The sequence below is a fragment of the Talpa occidentalis genome, unplaced genomic scaffold (genome assembly GCF_014898055.3).
Source record: "Talpa occidentalis isolate TD23 unplaced genomic scaffold, MPIMG_talOcc4v2.1 talOcc4.14, whole genome shotgun sequence".
Classification (NCBI taxonomy): Eukaryota; Metazoa; Chordata; class Mammalia; order Eulipotyphla; family Talpidae; genus Talpa; species Talpa occidentalis.
In genome coordinates this window covers 80,062,013-80,086,320 of record NW_023601433.1, presented here as the reverse complement: position 1 = coordinate 80,086,320, position 24,308 = coordinate 80,062,013, and the positions used below count along the sequence as shown (strand labels likewise).

The 24,308-nt window shown below is 46.7% G+C and overlaps 2 long non-coding RNA genes across 3 annotated transcripts in view; one reads left to right on the top strand and one right to left on the bottom strand.

Annotated features, from left to right (window-relative positions):
* The window catches only part of LOC119245309 (uncharacterized), a 28,118-nt gene extending 13,322 nt beyond the window's left edge, over positions 1-14,796 (bottom strand). The window contains exon 1 of one of the 2 annotated variants that reach the window (XR_005125261.2): positions 14,716-14,796. This is a non-coding gene — a long non-coding RNA (uncharacterized LOC119245309). Of the gene's footprint in view, positions 1-4,789; positions 4,983-14,715 lie in introns of those variants that run through there. The other variant, XR_008551878.1, reaches the window with a different exon arrangement.
* LOC129145804 (uncharacterized) overlaps positions 1-24,308 on the top strand; it is a 108,851-nt gene that overhangs the window by 15,941 nt on the left and 68,602 nt on the right. The gene's annotated exons all lie outside the window — the stretch shown is intronic.

Sequence of the window (24,308 nt, the reverse complement as noted above, 5' to 3'; positions counted from 1 at the left end):
TATGTTGATTTCTGAGTTTTTTTCTACAGTTACCTTTTGTCCCATACCTATCTTTAGTAGTGCACATTTTTATATTTCTGCTGATTCGTTAATTCAGTACATTTCTATTGGGTACGTACTATGTTCTAGACATTAGTTAGAGGACTGGGGATGTTACGAAATATAAAAAAGTCTGTCTTTGTGGTGCTCACAGGCTAGTTGGAGGAGACCTTTAATAATGTGATATCCAACATATTAGAAGGTGACAAGTGCTATAGAAAAAAAATAGATAATGGTCAGGGGGACTGGCAGCCTATGTGAAATTTTAAATAAGGTGATCATGGTAAGGGAATTAACCTAATGGGAATGACTTGGGCAAGAGCATCTTAGGCAGAAGGAACAGCCTGTGCCAAGCAGATGACCAGAGAATGCTGGGTGTGTTCTAGGAGTATGACTGGAACAGAGTAAGACAAGGGAGAGTAATAAGTATTGGGGACCACTCAGGCAGGGTCATGGTAAAGACTTGGGAACAAAACCTTTGGAGGATTTTGAAAAGGGGAGTCACCTGATTCAATTTTTTTTTCCAAAAGGTCATGATAATATGATGGTGTTATTATATTGAGAATGGGCTACAGTGGCAAGGATGGGATAAATGAGACCAGTGGAGAGGCTACTGCAATCATCCAAGTAGACGTGATGGGGCTTTGAATGATAGGAAGATGGTCAGTTATAGTCAGATTCTGGATACAGAGACCATGAATTTCAGCAAACATGAGGTTCAAGATTTATCTGATCCACTTGCACAGCTGTTCAGGTCATAACAGCTTGTGTAAATGGTATATCCTTGGGTTCTGAGGACAGCTACTAAGACCCTTGGCTCCCCCTTGGGGGTGCACACATCAGATGTGTTGGCACCAGGAATTATTGCTGGCAACATCTTTTGTCTCTGTAGCAGGGAGATCAGTAGAAGCTTTCATCTTAATTAGATTACACAGGGTACCATCATCCATCCGTCTTCCCCAATTAACTTGGGGGAGAATATGAGGGTGGTGGCGGAAAGGAAGACAGCACCAAGCTGATAAATATGAATCAGAACAGACTGGCTGGAGTCTCTGAGGAGTCATCAGAAAGGAGAGAGAATAGAATAGGATTTGTCAAAGATGTTTTGGTGGAAAGTACAGAAAGCTGTCTTGTGGTGGGGAATTGATTTAGGCATTGCCACTATGGGTTAAGCCTGCTTTAATGGGAGAACTCCACCTGCATTCCCCAGACTTGTGACATTATTTATACCACCAAGCTGATCAGAATGTCAGGATCCTGGAGGGTTTACTAATGTCTGCAGGAGTAGTAGCTTGTATAGGTTGTTGGAGCTGGAAATGACATGAATATCAGACTGGATATACATTAGAGTCATTGGTGGAGAGTTGAGAAGGAGGGAGGAAGGAAGAGACAGAGAGAGAGTGGGGGGAAGGAGGGAATTTAGGAATTGAGCCCCCTATCCCAAATCTACCAAAGTGTAATCTGTTGAGCTTCTAGGTAGGAAACACCTCAGGAAGTGGACTGTGGACCTCTGTCCAAGGTGCTGATTTCTCCATGCGCTCTCTACATAATGCCTCCTTCTTCTTCTTCTTCTTTTTTTTTTTAAAGATTTATTTATTTATGCAAGAACTGGGGTACAGGCCAGAGGTGAGATATCCAACATATTAGAAGGTGACAAGTGCTATAGAGTGAGAGAATTCACCAAAGACAGAATGGGGAGCAGAACAGGCGTATCTACTGAAATACACTGCTGAGGGGAGCAGTGGGTGAGACAGGAGAGGTCTGCCACGCAATGTGGGAATCTCCCTGGCCAGCCAGGATTGAACTGGTGCTGCAGAGGCTGCTGACAGCTTCACAGCACTGCACTCAACCCACCGCGCCACTGGGGAGGGCCCGATACCTCTTCTTGCTTCTATCATTCAAGTATTAACAAATATTTATTGAGCACCTACCATACTCTCTTGGGGCTTATGATCTAATAGGTAGAGTCATACAAAAGTCTTGTTTTTTCTCAACAGCAAATTATATATTAGAAGATGAGAAGTGCTTTGGAAAAAAATAAAATGGGGGGGCATAGTTTTCACTAATTTGTCAATAGCTAGTCAGTCAATATTTTACAGAGATGATGCATTGAATAAACATTTGAAAGAGATGAGGCCGTGAACTGTTCTGATTTACCTATTGTTTCATGCCAAACAAGTAGTATTGCTCATGTTTCTCAGAATATCCTTGTTCTTTCTTATATTAGCGCTTTTGATTATAATGTTCCCTTTTCTTGGAATTTTCTTTAACTCTGGTAATTATTGACTTTTAAAAAAAGACCCTGTATAAATAACAACTTCCTTAGGGAGCTTACCATGGTTGTCCTTTGACAGGAAGTGATATATCTTCTCTATTAACCTTTACAGCAGTGTGTGTGTGTGTGTGTGTGTGTGTGTGTGTGTGTGTGTGTGTGTGTGTAGCTCTCTAGTACATTTTATTTTCCATTATGTTGCAGTGATTGTTTAGGTCGCCAGCTTGGATCTTCCCTTAGTCTGGGAGCTCTACAAGGATAGAAACTGTTCATCCACTTTGAAGATTACAGAGTCTGGACTCATACAGGCCTGCATTCAAATCCCAGTTCTTCTGTGTGCTGCCTATGAGGATTTAGACAATTGGGGTTTTGCATGAGCCATTTCTCTTCTGTGGAATTTAGTTTCTTTATCTATGACATGGAGGTAAAATACTACTGACTTGGAGGCTGTTGTGATAATTGAGCATCAGTGTATTTGAGGCACTTAGCAAGGTTCCTGGATTGTGGCTAGGTTTCAGGTAATGCTGGCCAGCAGTGTAATTACTTCTAATCTCCCTTATGGCTGTCCCAGGTGCTGGCATATAGTTTTTACTCCACAAAGTTTGTGAATGAATGCTTTCCTTTGTCAGTATTTCTCAAAGTATTCCCTGTATATGAATCAGACAGAGGAGCTTTGTAAAATGCAGCTGCCTAATCTCTAGCTCTCCTGAGCTTGGAGCACAGAAGCCAGGGATTCTGATTTTTAAACAATACTGTAAGAGATTCATATACACTCTCAAATTTGAGACCCATTATTGATGATAACAGTAGTTTTGGCATAGAGGTTTTTTGATTACACAGATGTGTATGTGTATATATGGATTAAATTAATATATATGAAATACATACATAGTTCATAAGAGTGCCCAGCACAGTGAGTCTTAGCTGTTACTTCCTGTTTGTAAGAAACAACTGTGAACTGTCAGTTCACATGAATTTGGCCAGAGGCTCCAAGTCTTGCTTCAGACGCCCCTTGCCTTACAGCCATGCTCTGTGTGCACAGCTGTTCTAAAGACACAAGCCTCAGACAGAGAGAGAATGAACCCAAAATGAGCCGTAAGCACTTATCCTGCTGCTGCTACTGCTGGTAGAAAAATAGCATCATCTTTGCTCTTTAAAGAATTCCTCTGGCAGATGGGCACACAGCTGTTCCATCTCCTTCCTGCAGGCAGTGAGCAGGTGGGTTCTGCCAAGAGTTCAGGAGACCATGCCATGACCAGCTCATGCAAAGAAGATCCAAAAGACTTATTCCCTTCTCACTACTCTCTCCTGTCTTTTATTTCTCTCCAAGGAGGCTATGGGGTGGAAGACATCTCCTGGCTCTAGTAACTTGATGAGGGTGGGGGAAGGCCCCAAGAGGGGAGAACTGTCAGAGTGAGAAGAGATGTAGTAGAGGAAGGTTGGGGGGATGCAGCAGGGGGTGTTGGTTGTATTTAATCTCAGAAACTCTTTCTTGCTGTGTAACCTTGGGCAGGTCACTTCTGCTCTCAGATTCTTATCTCAAGCCAACCGGCATGTTAGAGTGAGGTGAGCATAAGCTTTGGAGCCCAGTCTTTGTAGGATGGAATCCTTGTTCCACTTATACCAGCTATGTGACCTTGGGCATATCTCTTTGCTTTTTTGCACTCTTAGTTTTCTCTAAAGAAATTGGGATAGGAAATATTTGTCCTGTATGCCCAACAGGTTTACTATAAGGATGACGTGATCCAGTGATTGTGAAAACACTTTCTAAGATGTGACATGCTGGGGATGTGTGAGCTGTCATTCATTCCATCCGTGGACCCTTGTCCCCTCAAGTCCAGGGCCCCCTCAAGTCCAGGGGCCACATTATGTAGGACCAGAAAACGTATGAGAGGGTGGGTGCTGTGGGTGCTGCCTGCAGGACGACCAAGTTTCAGCATGCAACTCTCTCACTCCTCTGCTCAGATCATCCTAGGCTCTGACACAGGGAAGGGAAGTAAACCATGTGGTTTTACTGGAACATCTGCAGCAGAGGCCATTGTGGCATGGTTTAGCACAGCAGGCCTAAGGACAGCCGAGTAGCTGTGTGATTTTGGGCAACTCACTTAAGTGCTCTGAGTGCCGGCTTCTTCTATATTTCAAAGAGGATAATACTAACTACCTCACAGCATTATTGAGGACTCAAAGGAACAAAGTGTAAGTTTCTCCCAATGTCTGGTACATTGTAGATGTTTGGTGAACAAATGCCAGCTCTTATTCATCCATTCACTTATTTCTGAGTCTGAGGGAAGGATGGCCAGCTCAGCTCTGCCAAGGGCTTCTGTGGTCACTACAGTGGAGTAAATCACAGGTGTGTTGTTGGATCTACAGTAGGTGTGTTGGAAGGAGCCTCAGAGTTGGGATCACCATGCCTCAGGGTGGAGACCTCTTGATGTGACATTAGTGCCCCTTACTTTCTCTAAACTTGATTTTTCTCACCTGTAAAATGGGGGAAATGATCTTCATCTGTCTGCCTCAGGGGATCATGGTGAGACTCGGTGGGTGAAGTCATGAGATGTTGCTCAGTCAGCCTGGAAGTGCCAGGTAGATGAGAAGAGGGAACTAGTGTTTAGGAGGATGGAGCATCATCTCTCTGCCATGGCTGTTTCCTCTTTCCCACTGTAGAGTTCACTGTGAGCCTGGCAGTCTAGGTCAGATGGAATTTGGCCTGTGAATGCCCAAATCCTCCAAAAACAGAGAACTGCCCAAGTCACCAAGCTCTACTCTTTCTCTGCTGGGGTCACCAGGGGCAGGACCAGATGCCGAAGCTTCTTTGAAGCTCCTCCCTCTGGCAGTTTACCCGATAGCTGAGCCAAGACAGTCCAAGTCCTTGAGAACACATTCCAGTCTGGCCTCCCTCCACCCCTAACACAAATATCCTTTCCTCCCAATACTCGGGGCCCATGAGGAAATAGAAATGTGGGAGTTTGGAGAAAATTTAATGAAAGGTCTACTCACAGAGGAGCCAACAAAATGGTATTGAGGGTATTGAGATCCCCAGAGATTAGCAAGAATGGGGACCAGTTATCACCCTTGAATGTAGAAGGAGAAGAAAGGGGCGAGTAGAACCTGGTGAGAGGTGGAGCCAGAGGAACTCTCATCCTGGAAGAACTTGGGCACAGCAGAAGCAGGCCCTGAGCTGGGGAGGCAAGAAAGGAGAGGCTGGGAGGGGGTGTCCCTACTTCTAGTTTTCCAGCTTCCCTGATGTCTCCCATTGATCAAACCCACTGGAACCCAGAGGGCAGGTGCCTGTGCATCAACCTCCCGTGACATAGGTGGGTACAGAGATTGGCAGGGAGGGTATCTGGTTGGGGGAGTAACCAGCCCCCTGCCCCATGCTCCCCACTTGCCCTCCTGGGTCCCCAGACTTTTCATGAAGGTATCATCTCCACTTCCTAGAACATTTTCTTTTTCTTTTCTTTTTTTTTTAAAGATTTATTTATCCATGCATACAAGAGCTGGGGTACAGGCCAGAGATGTGGGGGATGAGAGGATTCACCAGAGAGAGCAGGGAGCAGAACAGGCAGACTGACTGAAGTACACTGCTGAGGGGAGCAGCGGGCGAGGCAGGAGAGGTCTGCTGCGCCATGTGGGTTTCTCTCTGACCAGCTGGGGATTGAGCTCATGCTGCAGAGGCTGCGGATTGCTTCATAGTGTGGTGCTTAACCCCTTGCGCCACCAGGGAGGCCTCCTAGAGCATTTTCATCACAGCATTGTCTCCCTTGAGGACTGACTCCTGGGACCAGTCCTGAGACTGCTGACGTGGGAAAAAATGGGACGTTCTGGGACAAGCCAGGATGTCAAAGGTCAGATGTGAGTAAAGCTGGATTCTGAATGTTTCCATCACTGCTTGGACAGTGCACCATGAGGGTAAGGCCGTGAATAGAGAGTCCACTCTTCCTGGAATTGTTCCTGCTTTCTTCTTTCCATGAAGCTTGAGGGGCATCTGACTTTCCTGGCACAGTAGTTAAGAGCAAGACTTGGGAGTCAGACAGACCTGGTCCTCCCAATCATGGAACATGAGTGAATGTGTTTGCTGGACATGTTTGCTAACCTCTCTGAGCTTCAAGTTTCTCATTCCTAAAATGAGAATAAATCTACTTCATAGAGTTGTTATGAGACTTGAAAGAGAAGCTGACAGCGGAGGATCTGGCCACCCAGGAGACTGTCAGGATGTGATAGAATATTGTACTATTACTGCACATGACCTTCACTGGTGGGGCTTCTGTGGCTGGGGTGCAGCCCCCTCTCAACCTCCTCCCTCCATCAGATGCTCACTGCTGGCCCCGTGCCCCCAGGAAAGGCTGCTGTTGGCTCAACCTGCAGAGTGTCAGGCGGGTGCGAGTGGCTGGGAGAATGCAAATGTGGCCTTATCTGAGTGTGTGCAGCTGCTTCCTTCCTTGAGCCCATCGCTAGGAACAAGGGCAGGCTCTGGGCTTTGTCTGACCCTGCAGAGTCTATAATATCAGCAACGATAATAACAACTCGCTATACCTCGAGCTTTTCTATCAGCAAAGTGCTTTTGATTTTGGTTTTGGGCCTCTTATTGTAGTCTCACAGTGACCTTGGATTATTATTACCCACCATACTGCACAGAGGAGGCTCAAGTCTCGGAAGGGTCCAGTGAGAAAAGTCCAAGGTCACATGGCTAGTTGATGGGGGAGCGGGGATTAGGACCCGTGCCAGTGGACGCCAGAATTTTAAGGTTCATAGTATTAGTGAGGATGCCTCTGGCTACAGATAATAGAAAACCTTGGCTCAATGTACTTAGCTAAGAGAGATTTTCTGGAAGACATTTGGTTCTGTGGTTAGTTAATTGGCATTTTGACAATGTCCGACTCTACTCAAAGTGATAAACTGGCTGCTGTGGTTCCAGGCATCACATAGAACATCTGGGAACGAAGAGCAAGGTAATATCTTTCAGAAGCCTTTGAAACCAGAAAGGAAGTGCCATGTCTCATGCCCAAACCTATCCCTGGTGAGGAAGTGGGAATGGCTGAGACCAATTAGACTTTACTGAGTCAAGAGGGAGGAGTAAATGGTGACAGGCAACCATCTGGCCTCCATACAAGTCTCTATTATTAATTTTGTTAATTCTGGCCTTGCGCCCCATTTTTATCTGTGTCTACCATTAGTTGCAAAGCAAGCTTCATGGTGTTTAAGATAAATCTGGTGTTGGGCTGCTGGAGCTTTGTCCTCAACCTGCTAAGACGTGGAGAATAACTGGAACAAGAAAGTGTCCCTCTCTGGAGGATGTAGTCAGTGGGCGTGCACCCTAGCTCTGGGGTCAGAAAACTCTGGTTTCTGATTCTGACTGTGCAGTTCTGAGCAAACCTTCCCAGCCTCTATTCTTTTTCAATAAAGGGGCCTTAATGGTCTCTGTCTCTAAACCACAGTGAGGGCTAGAGAGAAAACAATGCAAAAGCACCTTGTCAGTGCATAGTGCATAGTGCATAGTAGGTGTTCAATAAAGTCTAGTTGGTATCACTCCAGGTATTAAATTTCCTTATCTTGTGAATTAAGCAGTTTGTAAGATGTCTCTCTCAGCCCATATTATCAGTGACCAGCTCAAATATTGCTCCCCCGGAAGAAAGGGGGTGAATGGCTGGTGCCCCTTTGGCAGCAGAGGGAAACTTTCCAGCAGCTGTAAGTTCAGCCCTGCTTCTGAAGCTGGTAAGCAGGTGCCAGACACCATAGCCTCTCTCAGACAGCAGAGGATGGAGCATTTCCTGTCCCTGGGGCTGGGGTGGGAGACAGTGAGGAGTCTGCCATGTGCTTCCTCTGTCCCGGAGCTGGCACAGGAGTGGCATCCTGGGAAGAGCATGCCATCAGATCTTGGACAAATCATCTCTCAGAGCCCAGGTTTCCCTTCTGGAGCGGGGGTCAAAGTGTAGCTTCTAACTTCACGTTCTGCCTGGGTTCAAGTTCCACCACTTGATGTGTGACCTGTGACCTTAGACTTTACCCATCTGGGCTGCAACTTCCAAACTGGACAAATCCAGGACAATGTCCCCATCCCAATTCCTTGACTTAACCACATCCACAAAGTCCCTTTTGCCAGACAAGGTAACACTGAGAGATTCTGGGGACTGGTCACAAACATCTTGGGATGGGGGTGGGGGGTGTGTCATGATTCTGCCTATCCTAACACTGTATGATTCCATTTCTATGAAGTTCAGAACTGACAAGGCTGATTCAATCAGGATGGTGCTTGGCCTCGGGGGTCCACGTGGGGGGCTGTGATTTGAGCTCCTGGCTCTACAGCGGTGCTCACATTGTGCATATTCATCAAGCCCTGCGCTTACGATATGTGCTCTTCTCTGAATATATGTTATGCTTCCAAAGATAATTTAAATAAAAAGAAAAAAACCTGGAATCCAAATGGTACCAGCTTCATCAGGAGGTTGTTAAATGTGGTATGACACGTTAAAATCTCATTATTATGACAAGGAACAGAGGGAAATATCAGCTGCTTAGGTTGTTCTCTCGACAAACATCTTTTTTTTTTTTTTTCTTCCTGGTGGAAAAATAGTCCGTGCACAAAAAAATTGAACTAGAAGACATGTTCATACTTCAGAGCATTACATGAGTTCTATCACTCGAGAAACTCGAAGGGAAAAGAAGAAACTCTCTTTGTTAACATTGTTTTATTTGGGTGTGTTTTTAGGGGAACAAGACAAACCTGATGAGAAACAGCTGAATGCACATGTGGTTCTAGAAATCATTACATTATGAAAAAGGAAAGAAGAAAATAAAATAAGGCGTTGGATGGGGAGAAAGTCTCGGTCCTCTTGGTATTTAAAGAAAATCTGCAAAATGTTGACACAGCGGTGAGGGAGGGAGGCCAGTGCCATGTGCTTCCTCAGTGACAGCACTTTTCAGAACAGCCTCCTATGTCATTCTGATGTTGAAAACCACCCTACAGGGTCTCCCTTGTGGCCTAGGGGTTAAGTCTCAGCACAATCACCACTGCTAGGCCTGGATTCGATCCCTGGCCAGGGAGTGAACCACATGGTGCAGCAGACCTCTCCTGTCTCCCTGCTGCTCCCCTCAGCAGTGTATTTCAGAAGATCCACCTTTTCTGCTCCCCACCCTGTCTCTGGTGAATCCTCTCACCCCTGCACCTCTGGCCTACACCCCAGTTCTTCTATGCAAAAACAAAACACCGTACAAGGAAGTGTTTTATTATGCTGATTTTACAGATCTGAGATATGACAACATGTATGAAGGCCATGTGTGAAATTGTGTAAGATGGTGTGTGTGTGAGGGATCCTCAGGGATGATTATATGGACACATGTGCAAAAAGGGGCCATTTAGAAGATGGGATGTGCGTGAGACACATGCATGTGTGTGAACACTTGTGGAAGTGTGGGTGTGCACCTGGGTGTGTATGTTTGACTATGAGACTGTCTCTGGGTGCATATATGAGGTGTAGGGTAGTGTGGGGTGTGTGTGTGTACATGCAAAGTTATGGAAGTCTCTCTGTGCATGTGAGTGGGCTGCTGTGTGTGTGTGTGTGTGTGTGTGTGTTGCATGTGGGAGCTCCTGCAGTGGCGTGCATACCCACACATTGGATGGAGATAGAGTGAAGGCAGAGGCGGGTGAGAGATGGCACACACGCCCTTTCCCCTGGCACCATCTCAGAACCACTCCAGTCTCACAACATGAGTTCTTTGTAGCTAAGATTAATTTTCTTATTTAGCATTTATGTGGCACTTTGGATCTGCAAAATGCTTTACAATCAGTTTTATTGGTTGTGCTTGTGCGTTATATATAGCAGCAACCTCAGCTGCACCCAGAGACTCTCCAGAGATGTGAACCAAGCCAGGCAAGCTCTACCCCCTTCTGCAAGCTTTGCCTATTTCCTGGGACAGCGTCTGTTCTTTGTGTGGGGACCTATGTTAAAGTGGGCTGGTGGTGTTGGTGATTTGGGGTTTGGGGTGCTTGTATGGTCTACCCCCAAAGAAATCAGTGAATCCAATCACTAAAATCACTTGCCTGGCTCAGGCCGTATTTGCCTGGGCTAGTGGATGAGTTATTTACCAGACTGACTTAAAACTCCCCCCATTTCTTGTGTTAATGCTTTTGTTCTTTGTGTCTGCACTCAGGACTTAATCCCTTGCAATTTGGCAGCTAACCTATTTCCCTGTGAGTTTTTTCCCCACCAAAGCAGACCACAAGACAAGGATATAGCTGCAAAGAATTTATGAGGGAAGTGATCTGAGGAAGTGAGAATAAGGAAATGGAGAGTAAGAGGGGAAGAGAGGAAGTCAGAGGCCTGTGATCGAGGGGGTTGCTGCTGTGGGCAAGTGGAGCTTCATTCTACCTAGAAGCCAAGCCTCAGATCATGCCCCTAGACAATGGAGAACCACCTAGAGAACTGGGGTATTTATCAGTCCACTCCACACTGGATTGGCTAAGAGGTGCTCCCTCTGCCCCTTGGATGTTAACTCCCTACACTTCCACGTTGAGCTTACTTGAGGCCAAGCAAGCTAACCTGTGGCTGGAGGAAGTCTTCAGGGCGGGCAGACAGACAGACAGACACAGGTGCTCCAGGTGGAAAGCTGTGCATGGGGGCATATTGGCTGCAGATGCAAGTGAATTCAGCTGGATCAAGGGCACATGGAGCCGGATCAACAGTGTCTGCTACTCACCCCTGTGCTCTCATACAACATTCATCTCAAGGTTATACACTTCTCAGCAAGCCCTTGACTCATTGTGTCCTCTGCCACGGCTGGATGTCCCTGTGGCTGCTCTATCCTGGTTTCTGTCTCTCACCAACTGCTCCTTTGTGATTTCTTTTTCCTTCCCCCAAATGCAATATTCCCCCTTCCCCTTCCCTGGACACAAACTCACCAACAATTGACATGACACGCCCAATTGGAGAAAAGCGGTCGTCCACACCCATTGCCAAAGCTTGGTCTCGTGTATACAACTGCCTCATTGAAATATTCATTTGAGAATCAGCAACTCAAACTTAGCATTTCCAAATTGAACTCATCATCTTTGACCTCCTGCTCAAAACAATGGCATTTTTGTTTCTCCAGTTTGCTCCGGAGCCAGCTCATTGGCATCAAGTGAGAGCTGGTGGAGGTAGGATATCAGGTCCTGCCACAGACCAACTAAATCAGGATGTGCATTTTTAACAAGTTCCAGGTGCTCCTGAGCACATTAATTTTTGATAAGCATTGGTCTACACCGGTAAGTCTCTGTATTCCTATTAACGACCCCAGCATGTTCCCTATCACCCTGTCTTAAAACTTTGCCATTATTTGAATCCCAGAAGTAAGTGTCCACTAGCCCGCTCAACACTAGCTTTTGGTGGAACTCAGTTAATAATAATGTAACTGGGGCCTCCCTGGTGGCTCAAGGGGTTAAATTTCAGCACTATGAAGCAATCCACAGGCAATGTAGCATGAATTCGATTCCGAGCTGACCCACATGGCGCAGCAGACCTCTCCTGTCTCGCCCCTGCTCCCCTCAGCAGTGTATTTCAGTGGATCGACCTGTTCTGCTCCCCACTCTGTCTCTGGTGAATCCTCTCATCGCCCCCACCCCTTCCCAGCGCCTCTGGCCTATACCCCAGCTTTTATATGCAAATAAATAAATCTTAAAAAAAAAATAATGTAACTGAAGTTGATATGTTTCAGTTAAGTCTATGACAATGCCATTACACATTTGACTTCACTTTTATAAATGTTTACGGCGCTCTTGATCAATGACTGGCTCCACGGGAAGCTGTGATGATGTAGTATTGACCTAGATGTAACACTGACCCTCAAGGATCCACAGATCAGAGAAAGAAGATATGAGTATACACTGAGTGATAAATAGAGGATGCTTCGGAACCACATAATGGCAAAGTTTTAAGACGGGGTGATTGGTAACATGCTGGGGCCATTAATAGGAATACAGAGACTTAGGAATGTAGACAATGCTTATCATTGGTCAGGGGAGGATTCCTAAAAAGGGCCATTCTGGAAGAGGGAAGCTGAGGACGAGAGGCCAGGCAGCCAGTGAAACAGGAGAATGAAAGTGTTTCACAGGGACGTGACTGGGGCAGGGGTGGGAGGGAAGGGAGAGCAGGCCTCATTTGGGGGCTCTGTCCTATCCCCAGCTTTGTGACTCGAGGGGGTGGAATCCCTTCACCTCTCCCCCCTCAATTGCCTCCACTTAAAAATGGAAATAAAAGCTTTCACCTTCTCGTGGTCATTGTGAAAATTCAATAAAAATAAGGTAATTTTTAGAACTGTGGCCTCTTGGTCCTCATAAATATTGATTGTAAATAAATTGTTAGAAACCAGAATTTGGACTTCAATTACAGCAAAAAGTTATCGTGGGGTGGTGGATTGAATAGTGCCTCCCCCAAAGATAGGTCCCCATCAAATCCTTGGAATCAGTGAATGTGCCTTTAGTTGGAAAAGCGTGATTTAGATGTCTTTGAGGATCTTGAGATTATGCTGGATTTCTGGGTAGATGTTTAATCACAAGTGTACTTATGAGAAGACACAGGTGAGGGGAGAAGGTCATATGAAAGTGGAGGCAGAGATGGGAGGGATGCAGCCACAAGCCAAGGGACACCTGTTGCCGCAGAAACTGATAGAAGCCAGGAAAGATTCTCCCCTAGAGCACGGTCCCACCGACACCTGCTTGTGGATTTCTGCCTTCCAGAATTGTGCAAGAACCCATGTCTGTGATTTTTAAGCCACAGTATTTATGGTAATTTACAGCAACCCCAGGAATTCAGACACATGGTCACCAGATTTGGAGCTGTGTTCCAGATGGGGGTGCCTCCTCCATCATCCTCTGAAGGGATCCTCTTAGTCCTCTTTGGTACACAAAGACAACCCAGCTCATGATGCTCAACTCTTTTTTTTTTAAGATTTATTTATGCATATAAAAGCTGGGGTACAGGCCAGAGATGTGGGGGGTGAGAGGATTCACCAGAGACAGAGTAGGGTGCAGAACAGGCAGACTGACCTAACTACACTGCTGAGGGGAGCAGCGGGTGAGACAGGAGAGGTCTGCCAAGTCATGTGGTTTTCTCCTTGGCTGGCAGGAGATCGAATTTGTGCTGCAGAGGCTGTGGATTGCTTCATAGTGCGGTGCTTAACCCCTTGTACCACCAGGGAGGCCCGGATGCTCAACTCTTGCTCGCTGGCCACTTACTAAACAGACGGACCCATTAACTGGACCGTGCTGGGGCTGGGGGCTGAGTGGTGAGCAAGACTGTTGTGATCATAGGGCTTATACATCCTGAGGAAGAATGAACCATCTGTAACTGGGTAGAATAGTCCTGCTCTCCCCAGATTCATGTTCATCCTGAACCTCAGAATGCGACCTTATTTGGAAATAGATTCTTTGCAGGTATAATCAGGTTATGATGAGAGCGTACTAGGCTACGGTGAGACGTAACCAGTGACTGCTGTCCTCAGCAGACAGAGAAATTGTTGGGAAGGCCGGGCATGACAGAAGCAGAATTGGGAGGGATGCTGCCTCAAGCCAAGGACCAACAAGAATGGCTGGTAACCTTCAGAAGTTAGGAAGAGGCAAGGAAGGATCCTCTCCTAGAGCCTACAAGGCGCTTGGCCCTGCTGACACCTTGCTTTCAATCCCTAGCTTCTGGAACTATGATAAGTGTGTGACTTAGACCAACCAGTTTGTGGTGATTTGTCACAACAGCCCATAGATAGAAGAAAGATACAATTTTGCATGTGGACTCATAACTTAGGGAGCTCAGGGGTGAGTGAAGGGGGCGGGCAGGGGCAGCTTTACCCTGGGAGGGGCAATGGAGCTGGGTTTTGAAGGTAGAGTAGGAGCTAAGTGTGCAAAGGGGAGATCTTGGTTAGAGAGAACATCATATGCCAGGATTCTGTTGTGGACAGAAGGGCTGATCCTGGGACACACAGCCAGCAGTGGGGTGTGGTGGGGGGAGAGGTTCTTCTCTGCTCCCCATCTCATCCTATTCTGCCCTGTGGCTTCTCTTCTAGGACCAGAATTTGCACTTTAATTGTAGAGAAAAATAATCATGGGCAGTGGGTTGAATGGTGTCCCACCTGCCCCCTCCAAAGACGTGTGCGCATCAAATCCTTGGAATCAGTGAATGTGACGGAGGCTGCCAGGTCAGCCTGTCTGGGATCCACCTACCAGGTGCTCCCCTGTCTGCCCTCCCTGCCCACAGCCTGGGTGTCAGAGCTCAAGAGCTCCGAGGTCTTTTTGTCCTTGAGCACTGCGCCAGGGGTGTGCTGTGGTGGGCCTGGAGGACACACATAGCCTCTTTGTGCAGAAGAGCTCAGCAGCTTCTGGGCCCGGGAGCCGGCTCCCCTGTGAATGGTCCGCGGACAAAGGCATCGCCACAGAGTACCTGTAATTGGAGCTTCCACGTGCAGCGCAGGGCACAAAAGGGAGATGAATGGTCCGCGTCTTCTGGCTGCCGGTTGCTATGGTTTCCGCGGGGCTGGCGGGGAGGGCGGTTGCCAGGCAACGGGAGGGGGCAAGACAAAGGGAACGGTGTGCTGGGAGAGGTGTAGGGCAGGTGCGAGTGTGCAGGGTGAGGTGCAGAGGAGAGGAAGGATGGGGGAGAGCGGGAGACAGACGCAGGACAATGGGAGATGAGAGGGAGGAAGAGACAGGAGAGGAGAAAGACAAGGTGGCTTAGGGGAGGGAGAGGTAGGGACACAGCACAGAGAAAGTCAGTGAGACATTAAAAGAGATAAGAGGCGACAGAGACACAGGAACAGACACATTCACTCAGGAGGCCCTGCTGTGTGCCAGACCCTATGCCCTCTGGGCATAAAACTTAGTAAAACAGATGCCAGCCTACCCGGGAGCTCACAGTCTCAGAGAGAAGCCTGTGCTTTGGTGGAAACAGAGGGAGAAGCTCCCCTTGTTCCTTGGACTGACCCGGGCTTAGTCTTCAGGCTGGGGTCTCTTGGAAGCTGGTGACCTCTGGAGAGCCACTGTGCCCTTCTTCTTGTCTCCAGTAGGAGCCACACATAGCTCCACTCCTAAGAGGCTGTTCATAGAGAGGGGTTTGTGGTTGAAGGGCGCTGGGTCCCTCTCTAGTACCTCACTCATTGGCGGCCATCTTGACGCTTGAATCTCCCACCAAGATGGCGGCCTTGACCAAGTTACTTCACTTAATCATTACATAGTCACAAAATGCTTTTACATAAATGACCCATTTGGTCCTGTCTGGTAGGTATCATCACTATTCCCACTTTACAGGAGTGGAAACTGAGGTCTCGAGGGATGAAGTATGCCTGAGGTCACATAGTCACTCTGTGGCAAAGCCACTAAGGTCTCTGAGTCACAGCCCAGTGATCCCATCTGGGTCAAGGCCTGTGTAGTTACAAGGAGCAGAAACTTATACAAATCAATTCCAGCAAGATGGGGTTTTACCAGAAGGACCATGAAGAGGCTCTTAAGACCAGAGACTCTGAGCGGCTTCTCACAGGAGTCTCCATCAGGGCACTGAAAAGAGATCACAAGCCAAGACTGTTCTTTCTCTCTTTCTGTGCCCACCTAGAGACTCCTCTCAGCTTTTCTCTGCACATTGGCTGAACTCAAATAATTTTTAAAAAATGCCAAAAATGACCTTTAAGGAAATATTCTTTCTTTTCCAGTGCAAATTCCCAAGAGAGAACCAGATTGACTCACTGAAATAGAGTGTACAGTCCTGGACCAATCAGCTGTGGCCAGTGGGGAGCTTATGACACCACTGGCTACTCGGGATCAGCTTTTAGCAAGGGTTGTCAGAACAGAGGGTGTGGTCAGAATGGGCACCCTGAGTAATCTGTATAAACACACTTCCATCACGGGCATTCAGAGAATAACCTTGTCTGCCTCCCAGGGCTGTCTTAGGGAGCTCATACCTATCAAAGGAGTTTGCAGACCATTGAATGTCACAGATGAGCAAATTGATATTTAGGTTAAAGGGGGGTATCTGGGAGACAAATTACCCACCCTGGCCTCCTTTGCCAAGATTATGGCCCTGACCCACTGGGGCAGTGAACAAGGAAACTGCTATTGACTATTGACGAGGGAGGAAATCAAAGGAAGCATTCAGAGGATGGGTAGACAAGGAATATACCATGACGAACTGCATATGAAGAGAGGAATTCCCTTTGTTCATTCATTCATTCATTCATTAACTCATTTAATCAGCCTACAGGGTGAGCCTACAATGAGCCAGGAACTGTACCAGGTGATGAAGATTCAGTGGTGAAAATGACACGGCTGTGTTCTGCAGGGATGTACAGGGGGTGGGTACCAGGCACACAACCTGATAGTTGCTAAAATTCTTGGAATGTGCCATTAGAGAGATGAGACAGAATAAGAAGGGGTGATGTAACTCAGAAACCTCAAGAAAGGTCAAGTGTGGGTGAATCCAGAAGGTGTTTGAAGGATGAATAGGATTTGGAGAGCTAGAGAAGGGCAGGCTTGGAGTTTAGGGCGGGCACAGGTATCCTGGAAGTGTAGTAGATGCATGAGTGGATACAGAGAAGCTCAACAATTCCCATGATTGGGGGGGGGGACTAGGGGGTGTGGGGCTGATTGCAAGCAAGAATGGAGATCATTTAGGTATTTAAATACTTGACCTCTATCCTAAAGACACTGGAGAGGCACTGGAAACTTCCACAGGGGCGCTGCTTCAGATTTATCTTACAGGAAGATCACTGGCTGTTGTGCAGAGTAGACTGAGTGGGAGAGATGGAGGCTGGAGGGTGTTTCTTGTGCAAGTAGGGGGTGTTAGGTAGTGCCTCTCAAAATTTAGCATCTTTTCCAGGGAACTTGGCTGAAAGTACTATTACAGCTTCCACCCCCCTCCATCCCAGCAGAGATTGATTTAGTAGGTCTGAGACAGGGGTCCATGAATATGCATTTTTAAATAGTTCCCTAGGTGATGGGTAAAAATGGCTCCCAACCACACTTGAAGAAATTTTGGTCTATGGGGCAGGAAGGTACAGACATGAATCAGGAAGTACCTGGGAAACATCTTGCCAGTCACCACTTTAAAACCAAAGACCATTTTATGGCTCTCATGGATTTTCACAAGAGTGGTTATAATTGGCTCATCATTATCATTTTACATATATATCTTGCTACACACTCAACCGCCAACATCTGTTGCTTGTAACCAGGGAATAGAGACAGCAGGATGAAACTTTAATAGTTTCTCATTCTCATCATTTATTATCTGCCTTCCCATAGACTTGATGGAGTGGGGGTAGTAGAGAGAAAGTTAAGCTTTATTGAGTACTTTCTGCAATTTTGCAATGTCACAGACCTGGCTTGGAGTTCTGTTCCCCCACTTATAAACTGGGTGACGTTGGGTGACAGAATTCACCTTTCTGAGCCTCAGTTTCTTCTGTGACACAGCAGCTAATTAAGTGAGGACTGAAGGCATTTAAGTGAGGATTAAATGAAAATGAAGTAGTTGTTTATACCATTATGACTTCCTGGATCTTTAATATATCAGATGTGCTAAAGCTGCACTACATTATCAGTATTCAAGGGAGACTATTAAAGTTGGTCCTTCATTCCTTTGGAAATGCCCTTATGTACCCACTGCTTTTTTTAAAATATATGTATGTATGTATATATACATATGTGTATATATATTACATCATTGTTCATTTTTTGTACAATGTTTGCTTTCTCCTCTTAGGCGTAATCCCCGTAGAATTCCCATCACCAAAAGTCACCCGTGAACCATCACCATAGTCCCTTGTGCTCTTCCTGCCCCTGTTTTAATCCCTCTCCCTCCCCCACCCCTGCTGAATGTCTCCAATTTATAGTATCTGTTCAACTGCTATCGTACCCTTGGGTATGATTATACTTCCAGGCATATTTTGTTTCTTTTCTTTTTTTTTTTAAAGATTTATTTATTTATTCATACAAGCAGTGGGTACAGTCAGAAGCGTGGTAGGGTGACAGAATTCACCAGAGCCAGAGTAGGGAGCAGAACAGGCAGCCTGACGAAGTACACTGCTGAGGGGAGCAGCGGGCGGCAGGAGAGGTCTGCGCGCCATGTGGGACCCTTGCCCCGCGGCCGGGGATCAAACCGGCGCTGCAGAGGCTGTGGGCAGCTTCGCAACCCGGCGCTCAACCACTGCGCCACCGGGGAGGCCCTATTTTGTGTATTTTCTGCCCAAGGTCAGGAGTCAGTCATTTTCCCAAGGAACCCTGATTTCTTTGAATGGGAAAATGGTACTTGAAACCGCAATCTGGGAACTAGCAGTTTCATTATTCCCAGCTTAGTGATTGGTTCTAGGTGTTTGAAGAGACTTTTTTTTTTTTTTTGAGAAAATGCATCCTAAATTCCTACTGATATTTCTAATTCAAACTGAGTATACATTGTTTTCATTTTGATTTTAATTTTGTAACTCTTATTTTATTTTTTTTAAGATTTTATTTTTTTATTTATACAAGAGCTGGGGTACAGGCCAGATGCGCGGGAGGTGAGAGGATTCACCAGAGACAGAGAGGGGAACAGAACAGGCAGACTGATTAAACACACTGCTGAGGGGAGCAGCGGGCGAGACAGGAGAGGTCTGCTTGCCATGTGGGTTGCTCTGAGGCCAGCGGGGATTGAACCGGTGCTGCAGAGGCTGCGGACAGCTTCTTAGCGCTGCGCTCAACCACCTGTGCCACCAGGGAGGTCCCTCTTTTTTTTTTAATTTATTTTTTATTTAAAAATATTTTTATATGTATTTTTACAACATTCTTCCTTTTTGTACAATGCCTGCTTTCTCCTCTCAGGTGTAGGCCCCGCAAAAGTCCCACCACCAATTCACTTGTGCACCATCACCATAGTCCTTGTGGAAGAACACATTCCCTCCCCTGTTTTGATCCCTCTCCCACCTCCTCCCCTGAAGAGTGTCCCTGATTAATAGTTGCCTGTTAATTTTATGTTTTAATTTATTATAATTATTTTTTCCTGGTTCCTTATTTGGTTCCCCTACATTTCTCCTATAGGTGAAACCTTCCAATATTTTTCTTTTTCCTTCAGTCTTATTTCACTGAGAATAATCCTTTCCAGCTCCATCCATGTTGCTATGAATGGCATGAGTTTATCTTTTTTGATTGCTGAATAGTATTCCATTGTGGATATATACCACATCTAAATGGAAAGCCTTGACTCCTGATGACAAGAAACCGCAGTATATTTGCTTTATTTTAGAATCTAAACATATGCCATTTCAGAATTATGATAACAAACTGGAGACACGATTAGTCAAAAAAAAATTATTTAAAAAAAAATCACCAGGTAGCTTTTATTCAGATGCTCGCTCTATGCCAGGCACTTGGTTCCAAAAACTAGCTAGGAAAGGGGTGTGAATAGTATCCCCTTTTCACTGATGAGACAACTGAGGCACAAGAGGTCACAAAGTCACAAGTCAGTAAGTGATGAAGGCGAATCTTAGCCCTAGTCTCTGACTCCATCACTCCCTTAGAGTTTCATTTCTTTCATTTCACTGTTTCATTTCCCCCTTGCCTTTTAGAATTAATAATGTGCCTGCTCTCCAACTGCCTGGGCCACCTGGGTATTTCGTACTCCCAAAGATGACTTGACATTCATTATTTGGCAATGCACAGATGAGAGAGTGAGTAAGAGAAGCAAGCGGTTTGCTAGCCCAATGTTATTACTAGAATAGAAAGCTTCTTGAGGAACGTAGGCTCATGCTTTCAAAGTGACACATTATTGCTTTCAGTTTTATTAGCAGATAGTTCTGTTTAAAGGTGTTGATTTTTTCTCCTCTGCTGCCAGATTGTTTCAAAGGGGGTAACCAAATGGGAGGAGTCATCAGGACCTTGAGAAAAGGTATCACAAGCTCAGGCTTCACCCCAATAGGGAAATTGAAAGGGGGTGGCTGGATCCCTGCCTTTGGGTGTCAGTCAGCAGTTTTCCCCAGATGCTAGATCTGCCCGTGAGAGACGTTAGCAACCTCAGAGATCCAGTTTCTTTTTGAAGCCTCCCTTCATCACCCGAACCTGCCGCACTGGTCCAAAGTGCTCGTACTGGGGAGCATCTGTTCCCTCCAAAATACATGTTTACCTGGAAACCTCAGCATGTGACCTTTTTTGAAAAGAAAGTCTTTGCAGATGTAATTATTTAGACAAGGTCTTAGTGGCTTAGAGGGCTCTTATAAGACGAGGCCAAGAGACGGAAGGAAAGGCCACATGAAGATGAAGCAGGGGAAGCAGTGATGCAAATCACAAGCCCAGGGGTCCGGGAGTCACCAGAGACTGGAGGGGACAAGCAAGGATTCTCCTCTGGTGGCTTTGAGAGACCATGTCACTGCACACTCCTTGATTTTAGACTTCTGGCCTCAGAACCTTGCAGGAATACATGTCTATTGTTTGGGGCCAGCCAGGTGGAATAATTGGTTATGGCAGTCCAAGGAGAGTAACAGCCCCTCACCCGGTGCTGGGGGCGGAAGGCGACCCTGAAGGAGGATCTCCAAGGATGATTTGGCTCAAGCTGGTGGAGGTAGTGGAAGGGAGGGGCAGGGCAAGGGAGGCCCCCAGAGGACAGCCCCAGTAAAGTCCAGCCTGCAGAAACAGCCAGGCGAGGCAGGGCGCTGCACATGTCATTCTAGAATGTTGCAAAGAGGAGAGCGAGATGAGGCTGGGCAGGTCTGGAGGAGCAGATCATACAGGGTCAGGGAGGCCACGTAAGGAATGTCAAGGTTTCCTGTGGGAACCAGGAGCCTTTTGAGATGTAAGCAGGAGAGATGCACAGTGACAAATTGTCTGCCTGAACAGGTCTGGGGTTCCGGAGGGCGAGCGCCCCACAGGGCAGACTTCTCTGCGCATTGGAATTCAGTCCGGCACCTACAGGAGATGTGGCATTTCCTCCCTCCCGGGGACCCTGCCTCTGGGTCACCCTCCACCGACCTTGCAGGGAGGTGGGGGTGGTGTGCACGGAGCCCACTGCTCCTCCAGCTCTTGACTGGCTCTGTGAGATTCTGCCTGCAAGACAGCCTCTGACCTTTATTTTGTCATTTCAGAAAGTTCTGCTTTAATAAATCTTCCTAGCCAAGAAAGCCAAGGAGGGGTGTCTCCAGGGGAGGTCCCCGCAGCTGCTTCTCTCTGGGGAGGGGGGAACACTGGGGGAGGGGCCTCTTTGTCACCAGGAGACTGAGGCATCTTTCCAGACCATTTTAATCTTCAGTTCCAGGACACACCTGGGACGGTCCAGGGATTTCTGGGGAAGGGGAGTTTTCCCAAAGGAGAGGGAGGGTGGGCTGGCAGAGCCCTCTGGCCATCGGTCCAACTTTCTGTCCATCTTTATTATTTTTAAATTCATTTTTTTAATTTTCGTACATCATTGCTCATTTTGGTCTGCTATTCTGCCCTCATGTGTAGTCCCCATAATTCTCCCGCCACCACGGCATCACCATTGTCCCTTGTGCTCTTCTCTCCCCTGTTCTGACCCCTCCCTCTCTCTCCTGTGCTGTGCAGCTCAGATCTGTGGTTTGCTGGCAAGTTTTATTTTTTTTCCTGTTCCTTTGTTCAGTTTCCCTGTATTCCCCCTGTAAGTGAGACCATCCAATATCTTCTGTCCATGAGCTTTAGACCCTACATTCCCCACATTGAGCCTCCCTTCCAGTTTACCAATTGCCACTTCCTGCCTCTTCTTCCTCTCAAGCCTCTTCTAGATCAACCAGTAAAGGGGTTTCGTAGCAGGTGACAAAGATGCTGTCCTCCACTAACTTTCAGTCAGAAAGTCGGGCTTCCATATTCCCTTCTGCAAGGGTCCTGAGGCGGGGTGGTAGGGGCAGGAGGTTTAACCAGGTCTCTATCTAACAGGGCAGCTCAGCCTCCACTACCTGCCAGGTGCAGTCTGATACCCTGGCCTCTCTTCAGCAAGAATCCTGCTAGGCTGGTTATTCAGATACCCCCTCTTAGACCTCCGGTTTCCTCTTAGTAATTTTCCACCCAACAACCCCCCTTGCTTCTTGGCTATAAATCCCCACTTTTCTTGTATCGGGAGTTGAACCCAATCTTCCTATTGCTAAATTTCCCGCCCTTGGTCCCTGTGGCCCTGGCGGCGGCTGCCCTGAGGACTCTGACTTGTTCTTTAACAAGGATCATGAATGATTTGTTCTTTAATGCAGGTCAAGGCTGTTTGAGTAGAGGCTATAGTTGCACAGAATTTAGCCTAGTGGCTAAGCAAGGAGGCTCCAGAGCCAGCACAGCCAGGTTCACATCCTGGTTCTGCTGCTTTTTAGCTGCGTGATCTTGGACAAGTGGCCAAGGTCTTGGGGCCTAAATTCCTGCCTCTTGCAGCTGCTGTGATAAGAGAATGCTTGCCAAGGGACTAGCCCATTGTCCTTCATATCTTAAGTGATGAATGTTAATTAGCTTTAATAAGGGTGACTGCTTTTGTTTCTGGGAATGGTTGAATGAAACAAGAACGTAGAAACCAGAGACCTACTCTTCAATTCCCAGTTGGTTGCTTACTTGCTCAGTGACCCAGGGTTAGCTAATTAATTCTTTGAGCCTCAGTTTCCTCATCTTTAAAATGGAAACAGAATGTCGATGATGATGAGCGATACTGTATATAAGCTGCTTGGCACTTAGTAGGGACTCAGTAACTGGTTGGCCCCACCACTAACCTCTGACTCAAGCCAATGACACTTCCTCTCCTGTCTTAGTTTCGTCACCTCCAAAACAGGGACAATAATAGCACCTATCTCATCTGCTTGCTGTGAGAATGAAAGGATTTATTTTAAGCCAAGATCTCAAAATAGTCTCTGGCACTGTTAACCATCATCATTATTATTCCTCGTATTTTTGTCTCGTAGTAATAAAGGATGGCCACACGTGTGGGGCACTTTATATGTGCCTGGCACTAAGCATCCCAGCCTGAGGTTTTAGGAACTCTTGTCAGGTCCACCTTACGGAAAATAAACCAAGACTTAGAGAGGTAAAACCACTTGCCCAAGGTCCCTCCACCTGTAAGTGGCAGAATTGCTCTTGTCATGACCCCAAGAATGAATACAGTGATCTGGATGCATGGGGGCAGCCTGAGATTCTGTGCTCTAACCTGCCCCCACCCACACACACCCAGGAAAAACAGGGTGGCAGGTGAAGTCTAGTTGGGGTGATGGATGAGCTGAGGCAGCCCCTGCTGCGGAGTAAACAGAGAAATATAGGTCAGTTCCGGCAGCCAAGCCTTCCCTGCTTGTTTTACCCCAAAGCCAATCTTGTCAATTTGATCTTCTGCCCTGAACTTCGGCTGTCCCCGGGATGTTCTTATGTTTCATGAATTATGCAGACTGAACAAAATATGTGCTCCACAGATTAAAGACTCTATTCTCCTTCCTGCAAGGTCTTATTTTCCTCTGCTGGAGCTTTTTCTTCCTCTTGCTTTCTGCAGCCTATTTTTAAGCCACCCTGCAGAGCACCTTCTCTCTTCTTACTCTTAACTTAATTCAATGTGTGAGTCCACTGCCTGGTGCAAGTCTCACTTTAGGTTCTTTCTCATCAACTAGAAATGCTTCCGGGAATCTCAGGGTCTCCTGGAGAAGCTTCGGGGGAATTCCCTAAGCAAGCGGGTTAGGACTCAGCACGATTGGCTCTGATAATATGGGTCCAACCAGGTGTGTAGTGATCAATTGACACTTCAATATGAAGGAAAAGTCCTAATTTACAGAGTTTGCTCATTTCCATGGCGTAAATACTCTTACCGTGGTCACTTTCAAACTGCTTGGAATGAACTTGGATTTGGGAGGAGGTGCCCACAGTCAGCTCTCATCTGTACATGGGTGCACTAAGAGCATTTCTGTTTGGGGCTATGGGCAGAGTTTAATGAGTTGAAGTATATAAGGTGTTTGGCATTTAATCTAGGCACAAAGTTCAATAAGTTACCACTTACAATTACACTAGGTCAAACCAGAAAGGGCCTGTGTTAGTCAAGATAGGTTTAGGTGTTGCTGTAGTAAC